Source organism: Lathyrus oleraceus, chromosome 3 (assembly GCF_024323335.1).
Source record: "Lathyrus oleraceus cultivar Zhongwan6 chromosome 3, CAAS_Psat_ZW6_1.0, whole genome shotgun sequence".
Lineage (NCBI taxonomy): Eukaryota > Viridiplantae > Streptophyta > Magnoliopsida > Fabales > Fabaceae > Lathyrus > Lathyrus oleraceus.
In genome coordinates this window covers 39,618,697-39,628,313 of record NC_066581.1, presented here as the reverse complement: position 1 = coordinate 39,628,313, position 9,617 = coordinate 39,618,697, and positions in this window count along the sequence as shown.

Sequence of the window (9,617 nt, the reverse complement as noted above, 5' to 3'; positions counted from 1 at the left end):
TATGAATATTAAGAGTAATATTTATACTGGATTGACCCGCTATGAGAATACTATATAGAATGTTATGCAAAGTGTCATAAGTTATTCTCATGGTGATAATGGTGTATACCACCCTTCGACCTGAAACCACTATGGACCCTAGATGTAGAGTCAAGTATCTTATTACTAATAAAATGTTGTTTGTAACTGGTTGACCATAAAGACAGTTGATGGGTACTCCACGAAGCATGCTGAGAGACATGAGTGACCTAGATGGAATTTTCCCATCCTGCGTAACAGGATAAATATCTACTGACCCAATATTGAACTGGACAAGGATGACACGGTCTATGCCTTATATTCGATATAGACATAAGGGCAAAAGGGTAATTATACACATAAGTATTATCACAAAAGGATTTGTCAGATCACATGACATTTTCGTGTCTTGGGTAGTAATGATGTGTTGCTAGATACCGCTCACTGCTTATTATGTTAAATATGTGATTTAATATAATTGCTAATGTCGCGAAAACCTACATGATCAGACACAAAAGGACGGAATGATAAGAGATAGAGTAAATAAGGAACATCGTAAGGTACGGTGCACTTAAGTGAATTATAGAACATCGTAAGGTACGGTGTACTTAAGTAGAATATGGAATATGGTAAGGTACCACACGCTTAAGTAATTTTGGCATATCATAAGATATGGGCCATATATACTTAAGTGGGATTTTTAGCTTGCAGCCCACACAAGTGGTTCTATAAATAGATCCCTTGTGCAGAAGCATTTAATCAGTTGAAATTTCGTTTCTCTCTCACACACACTCAAAGCCTTCATTCGTAGCAGATAACACTGAGATTGAAGGAATTCATTCGTGTGGACTGAGTAGAGGCGTTGTCACCATTCAACGTTCGTGATCACTCCTTAGATCTGCATCAAAGGTTTCAATCGCCACAAGGGGTAACGATTCTATCACTGATCATGCCCATTCGTAAAGATCACTAAAGGAGAAATTTTTAATTTCCGCTGCGTTTTGGATCATTATTCTCCTTCATACCCGCCCAAAGAGCCATCTCATTATGTATTACCCTAAAATGGCTGCTCACGTGGAGGATGACATGCTGATGATCCACTGTTTTCAAGATAGCTTGAGTGGGGCTCCTCCTAAGTGGTATTTGAGTCTGGATCAGAGTAGGATTAGATGCTTCCAAGCCCTATCAGACACGTTTATCAAACACTACAAATATAACATGGACATGGCGCCTGATAGAAGACAGCTGCAAAGCACGTTCCAGCGCGATAAAGAATCTTTCAAGGAATATGCTTAGAGATGGAGAGAACTGGATTCTCAAGTTGAACACCCTCCTACTGAAAAAGAGCTTGCTGAATTATTTATCAACACTGTCCAACCCCAAATCTATGAGAATATGGTTGGAAGTGCTTCCTTGGGTTTCTCCAAGCTTGTTGCTCTAGGAGCTTGTGTTGAATATGGCTTGAGGAATGGTAAACTTGTAGTTGTTGTCGGAACTTCAAGTTTTAATCCAAAGAAGTTCTCTTGAGGGTTTCCCAAAAAGAAGTAAGGTGAGACCAATGCGGTGTCTATTGGACAAGGAAGAGCTCCTCCAAGAAGAAGACATCAACAACAATATTCGCAACAGCAATATGTTCAACAACCTTTTCCATATCAACAGTCTGTATATCCCGCTCAGTACGTCCGATAATCATACATTGTCGTTGTGACTCCCGCTTTCAATAAACAACCATCTCAGGCTTATCAACCAGCTCAGGTTTATCGACCAGCTCCAGCTCAACAATGTACTCTTGCTCCCCTAGCTTATCAGCAAGCACTAGAAGCTTCTGCCTATCAATAGCCGAGAGCTCAAGCTCCAAGATAAAATGTTCAGAATCAGAACAGGAGACAAGGGGATATAGCAACCTTCAATCCAATCCCAATGTCATATATTGAGCTTTATCCTTCTTTGTTGCAAAAAGGTTTGGTGGTTCCTAGACCTATGGGACCTCCACCTGATTGTTTGCCTCCATGGTACAACCCTAATGCACATTGTCCTTTTCATGAGGGTGCCCCCGAGCATGACCTAGAAGGTTGTTATGCTTTGAAGCATAGGGTTCGTGAGCTGATTGATAGCAAGATTTTGTCTTTTAGAGATATGGACAAAACGTGAAGGATAATCCTCTTCCCTTCCATGGAAACCCTACAGTGAACGTGATTGAAGATGCCTCTGATGGTGTTGTGGTTGAGAAGGTTGATAATGTTAAAACTCCTCTGGAAGCATTCAATGCCCGATTGGTGGAAGCTGGCCTAATTAATGTTTGTCATGACAATTGTGAAGAGTGTACCATACATCGAAGGGGATGTCAGATGGTACATGATAATATTCAAGACTTGATAAACCAAGGAGTGTTACAAATCTCCAATGTTGCAAAAAATGAAGATGTGTTAGTAATTGAACCTTGTTTCAATTTACCTGAACCGGTTGAAATCCCTTACTATATTAGAAGAGTTGTGCCTTCAGATAGTCATTTGTCACCTGTTGTGATCTATATGCCTATTCCGTTTCCATATGAGAACGCCAAGGATGTGCCTTGGAAATTTGAGATTACTGCGGTGGATAAGATCTAGGAAGGAAGTGAAGATGGTAAAGTTTTAGAAGCTGTGAATGAAGATGTTACCAATATTGCAGGAATGAGTAGAATGACTCGTAGTGGTCGAATTTATACGCCTGAATTCAATGTGACTCCTTAAGTACCAGCCAAGGAATCTACAGTTATAGCTCTTGCTAAAGAACCCGAAGTGGTCCAATCTGAAGATATTGTTGAATTCTTGAAGTTAATCAAGAGAAGTGATTACAAGGTTGCGGATCAACTATATCAAACACCATCTAAGATCTCTATTTTGTCTCTGCTATTGAACTCCCAAGCCCATAAGGAGGCTTTGTTGAAGGTGCTTGCCCAAGCTCGTGTAACACAAAGCATAACAGTAGACCAGTTTGATGGGGTGGTTGCAAACATCACAACTTGCAATACTTTAAGCTTTAGTGGAGAGGAACTACCTGAAGATGGACAAAATCATAATCAAGCTCTCCACATCTCAGTAAAGTGCAAAGATGATACCTTGGCAAGCGTTTTGGTGGATACCAGATCTTCCTTGAATGTGATGTCGAAGAGGACACTTGCTAAGTTGTCTTAGCAAGGACCGGTCATGAAGCCTAGTGCCTTGATTGTGAAAGCTTTTGATGGTTCTCGGAGAACTATGATTCGAGAGGTAGAACTGCCCATATTGATTGGCCCTCATATATTTCTGATTACTTTCCAAGTCATGGATATTAATCTACGTATAGTTGCTTGTTGGGGCGTCTCTGGATTCACGCTGCAAGGGCAGTTACCTCCATCTTACATCAGAAAATGAAGTTCGTAGTGGATAATCAATTGATCATCATTTCTGGAGATGAGGACTTTGCGGTCAGTCACCTTTCACCCTTCGGATATATTGAGGTTGATGAGGACGCTTTAGAAACTTCTTTCCAAGCTCTTGAAATAGCCAATGCCACTTTTATGGAGATGAAGGACCCTGTGGGGAAAGCTTGTTCATCTTTTGTTTCTCTGAAAAGCGTAAAGTCTAGCATCGAAGGAGGGGACCCTGAAGGTTGGGGTCAGCTTATTGATGTTCGTGAGAAGCATGATCGCTTTGGTCTGGGATATGTGCCTTCCGCTGCGAAAGGAGCCTTGGTCCCTACAAAGGACAACAATCGAAGCATCTAGGAAGTATTCCTCAATATAGGATTCATCCATGGAGATCAGGTCAATGCAATTGAAGATAATACCAAATACGAAGATGTGCCATGTTTGGTTTACCGGTGTGAGACAGCTTTAAACAATTGGAAGGCGGTTGAGATCCCTAAAATTTTACCTTTGTCAAAGTAATAATTGTTGTTTTCTTTCAAATCCTTAGCTCTTCCTAAGGCTAATGGATCATGTTTTAGGGCCCCTTTTCATTTTCAAATAATCATTATCAGTGAATAAAAGGGATTTTGTTAAATTCTTATTATTCATTTATTTTGCTTTCTCTTAAGAAAATGGCAATCTTTTCGGAAAAAAAAACTTTTTCCATTTGCGCATCTTTTATTTTTACTTTTCTAAAAAAATCAATCATTCAAACATGCAGAATAAATGATAACCCCGTTGAATCCAATGACTCTACTTCCTCTTATAACTTTGAATCCCCTATCTACCAAGCGGAAGAAGAGGGTCAGGAAGATTGTTACATCCCCGACGAAATGGTAAGGTTGCTCGAGCACGAGTCTAAAGCCCTTCAGCCACATAAAGAACCGGTGGAAACAATCAACCTTGGCACAGACGAAGAGAAGAAAGAAGTCAAGGTTTCGACCATACTTGAAGCGAGTGTCAAAGAGAGATTGGTCAAGCTGCTACAAGAATATGTGTATGTATTCGTATGGTCATACCAGGATATGCCAGGCCTGGACACCGACATTGTAACACCCCTTTTTCTACCCCAAAATACTTAACATATAATCAGAGTAAATAAGCACGCATATAAACAAAAGGGCGTCACATCGACGTTTTCAAAAACTAAAAGCTTTCAAAAACCAACATCATTCATCATCAATATACAATACACCTGGTCATTTAAAATAACACATTTCAATTATCATGAATATTCAAGAATATGCGTTCGCAGCGGAAAATAATGAATACTCATGTATTTCATAAAATGATCCATGTCCCATACCATGATCATCTCTCAATAATCAACTCATGATAAAATAAAACAAGTAATAACATAATGCATATCCAAATAAGATATGAGTTCAATACTACCAATCTACCCAGTGTTACATGACCAGAGCATTGACTCATTACCTAGCCTTCAAACTAAAATACGGAAACTCTCCGGCTAATCTCGAGCGAGCTACCGTCCACTTACTTCAGCAATACTACTCTGGAGTATCTGCATGATTCCGTGTAAAGCATCATTCCAACAGAAGGGTGAGAATTCAAACCGTTATGAAGAAGTATAATAAGGTACAATGATTAAATCAACAATTAAAGGAATTCATCACACTTCGTATAACCATGTAAATAATACTAACCAACATTTATTTCACATGTTTCAAACATCCATCCAAACTCAAGGAGTACAATATTAAAATCCAATATTATATTCCCAACTATACACATAACTACAATTATCACATAATCACATATTTTGCCAAGTTATGTATCCAAACATCACCAAATTCAATTTCCATATTTCATACACACATCACAATCACAATAATGCATACACTCAATTATCACATAACTCTAATGTGACTCAATACAAGACATGTGACTCTATGCATGCGGTACCTCAATGTGAACCCAACGTTTCACCGCTTTCTGATTCATTATCTAGAACCCAAGCCACGCTTCCGATCCGGACAAGACCAAAGTCACTACGTCTATTTCCAATTAAGGATCAACGTCTACTACGCCTATTTCCAATTAAGGATCAACGTATGCTACCATCTACTACGCCTATTTCCAATTAAGGATCAACGTATGCTACCATCTACTACGCCTATTTCCAATTAAGGATCAACGTATGCTACCATGTGAACCCACAGTTTCACCGCTTCCACCATGAAGCCGACCATGCCATGAATGAATGTACAAATACCAATACATATGCAATTAAGATCATCTCTACCATCTTAACATTCCACATATCACCATAATTCAACTCTATGAATTATCCACCAATGGTACATATACGCATTCATAACAATATATCATTCATAAATATAGGCTAATTATCAAATACGCACACTTAGATTTCATTCCAAATTGAATACAACTTTTAAAATCTCAATTTTTCATTTTTCACAGCAAGTAACCGGTTAACGCTCGGTGGGTAACCGGTTAACATAAAACAAAATTAATTTTCTGCGCAGAATTTCAAGCAAGTAACCGGTTAACGCTCGGTGGGTAACCGGTTAACACAAAAACAGAATCAATAGATTTTTAAGCAAGTAACCGGTTAACGCTCAGTGGGTAACCGGTTAACACAAAAACAGAATCAACAGATTTTTAAGCAAGTAATCGGTTAACGCTCGGTGGGTAACCGGTTAACATAAAACAGAATGCAGAATTTTCTGCGTTTTTCATCGTTGGAGGACTTTCAGACCTCCGATTTCGATTCCGTAAAAAGCCAAACGTTCCGAAAATTATAACTCATACAATACTCTAAGTACATAACGTTAATTTGCAGTTTAACACAACCAAATCACCACAATTCACGAATACTCATCACAACCTAACAATTTCAAACAACCATACAAAATTAGGGATTTTAACCTAACATACTTCTACCCATTGCCCCAATCATACTAACCCATAATAATAAGGATTCTGTAGGATCAAGCGCTTACCACTGCGCTCAAAGCAATTGCTGTTAGTGAGGGTGCAACTTTATTTCCTTATAGTATGAGCCCTCAGAGGCTGCACCTAAAGCGAGGTTTGTGACTCCCTCTAAGCGCCATGGGTTGGGATGTTAAGCCCATTCGAATCCCTAAGGGTGACGCCGGATTCATTTATCCAACAATCTCCCCCCCAGTGTCAGTCGGGGGGATTCGAACCCATGACCATGCTCTGATACCACTTGTAGGATCAAGCGCTTACCATTGCGCTCAAAGCAATTGTTGTTAGTGAGGGTGCAACTTTATTTCCTTATAGTATGAGCCCTCAGGGGCTGCACCTAAAGCGAGGTTTGTAAGCTCCCTCTAAGCGCCATGGGTTGGGATGTTAAGCACATTCGAATCCCTAAGGGTGACACTGGATTTATTTATCCAACAGATTCTCCCCCTTACCTCTTCAATTTTCTGGAAACCTTAGCTTCCCTCTTGTTCTTCCCTTCTTCTCCTTATTTTTCCTCTTTCTTTCTCTATTGCCTTCAATGAGCTAATGAATCCTACTTCTCACTCTCCTACCTCTTATTTATAGTATTATATTTGGGCTTAAGAGAATGATATCTCTAATTTAATTAATAGGCCCAATAAGACCTAATATTTAAATGTCTCTAATTAGTTCAATTAAATTAAACTAACCCAATATACACACCAAGTTAATTAATTCAATTATTCATTATATCTCATATCAACTAAATAATTAATTAACACACCAAATTAATTAATATAATCGATTATTATACTACCTAACAACCAATTAATTAATTAACACACCAAATTAATTAATATAATCGATTATTATACTACCTAACAACCAATTAATTAATTAACACTCCAAATAAATAAAATAAAATATAGTAATACTAACATAAGAAATAATTACTAAAATTGGGTTGTTACAACTCTCCCCCACTTAAAAGATTTTCGGCCTCGAAAATTTACCTCAAACGAACAACTCCGGATACGATTCCTTCATCTTATCCTCGAGTTCCCAAGTAATATTGCCATTGGTGACTCCGCCCCATATCACTTTCACCAAAGCAATCTCCTTACCACGAAGCATCTTCACTTCTCGATCTTCAATTCGCATAGGTGATGTATCAACCGTCAAATTATCCTGCACTTGAACATCATCTAGTGGAACAACATGCGATGGATCCGCAATGTACCTCCTTAATTGAGACACATGGAACACATCATGAAGATTAGAAAGTGATGGTGGTAATGCAATCCGATATGCTACTTCACCTACCCTCTCGGAAATCTGATAAGGACCAATGAAACGCGGCGTCAACTTACGCGACTTCAAAGCTCTACCAACACCCGTTATTGGCGTAACTCGAAGGAACACATGCTCATCTTTCTCAAACTCAAGAGCCTTCCTCCTCTTATCATGATAACTCTTTTGACGACTCTGAGAAGCCTTCATCTTCTCTTGAATCATCTTAATCTTATCCGTAGTCTCTTAAATCAACTCAGGTCCAACCACAACACTCTCTCCCGATTCATACCAATATAAAGGAGTCCTACACCTTCTACCATAAAGAGCCTCAAAAGGTGCCATTCCAATACTCGAATGGAAACTGTTGTTATACGTAAACTCGATCAAAGGCAAGAAACTATCCCAATTTCCTCCTTGTTCCAAAACACAAGACCTCAAAAGATCTTCAAGTGACTGAATAGTCCTCTCAGTTTGACCATCAGTTTGCGGATGATACGCCGAACTCAAACGCAACTTCGTACCCAAAGCACTTTGCAAACCTTCCCAAAATCTCGAAGTGAACCTCGGATCTCTATCCGAAACAGTGCTCGATGGAATACCATGAAAACACACAATCCTCTCGATGTACAACTTAGCAAGTCTCTCCATCGAATAATCCATCCTCATCGAAATAAAATGAGCATATTTCATCAACCTGTCCACAACGACCCAAATCGCCTCACAATTACTCGATGTTCTCGGTAAACCCGAAACAAACTCCATAGAGATACTATCCCACTTCCACTCGGGAATAGATAACGGTTGCATCAAACCAGACGGCTTTTGATGTTCAATCTTTGACCTTTGACAAGTCAAACATGAATACACAAATTCCGCTACATCCTTCTTCATACTTTGCCACCAAAACACCTTCCTCAAGTCTTGATACATTTTAGTAGCACCAGGATGAATACTTAGACCACTTCTATGCCCTTCCTCAAGAATCCTTTTTCTCAAATCCGCAACATCCGGAACACAAACTCGATCACGACACCTCATGATACCATTCTCATCAATCTGAAAGTCACCACCTTTGCCTTGATTAATCAATGTCATAACATCGACTAATTTCAAATCTGACTTCTGACCTTCTCTAATCTCGTCAAGAATGCCACACGTAAGCTTCAACATACCAATCTTAACACACAAAGGCGTTGCTTCACAAACCAAACTCAAATCTCTAAATTGCTCCAACAATTTCAAACTCTCGAATCGTCAATAGAGACATGTGCAATGACTTCCTACTCAATGCATCAGCTACAACATTCGCCTTTCCATGATGATAATTCAAACCAAAATCATAATCTTTCAAGAATTCCAACCAAAATCAAGTGGCTGACGCTCTGGAAACATTAGCACCAATGTACCAAGTCAGATTCTGTAATGATGCTCCAATTGTTCAAATAGAGTGAAGAGATGAGCCTGCCTACTGTCAACTGATTGAAGAAGAAGTTGATGGTAAACCATGGTTTCATGATATCAAGTGATATCTACTAAGTCAATAGTATCAAGAAGATGCTACATTGTTGGATAAGAAAACTCTGAAGATGTTATCATCCAAATTCTTTTTGAGCAATGATGTGCTTTACAAGAGAAACCATGACATGGTTCTACTCTGATGCGTGGATAGACACGAAGAGGACTTGTTAATCAAGGAGATTCATGAAGGATCCTTTGGAACCCATGCCAATGGGCATGCCATGGCCAAGAAGATTTTGAGAGCTGGCTATTTTTGGTTGACCATGGAGTCTGATTATTTCAGTTATGCTAGAAAATATCATAAATTCCATATTTATGCTGACAAAGTGCATGTACCACCAACACTACTGAACATTTTGACATCGCCTTGGCCCTTCTCAATGTGGGGCATCGACATGATTGGTGC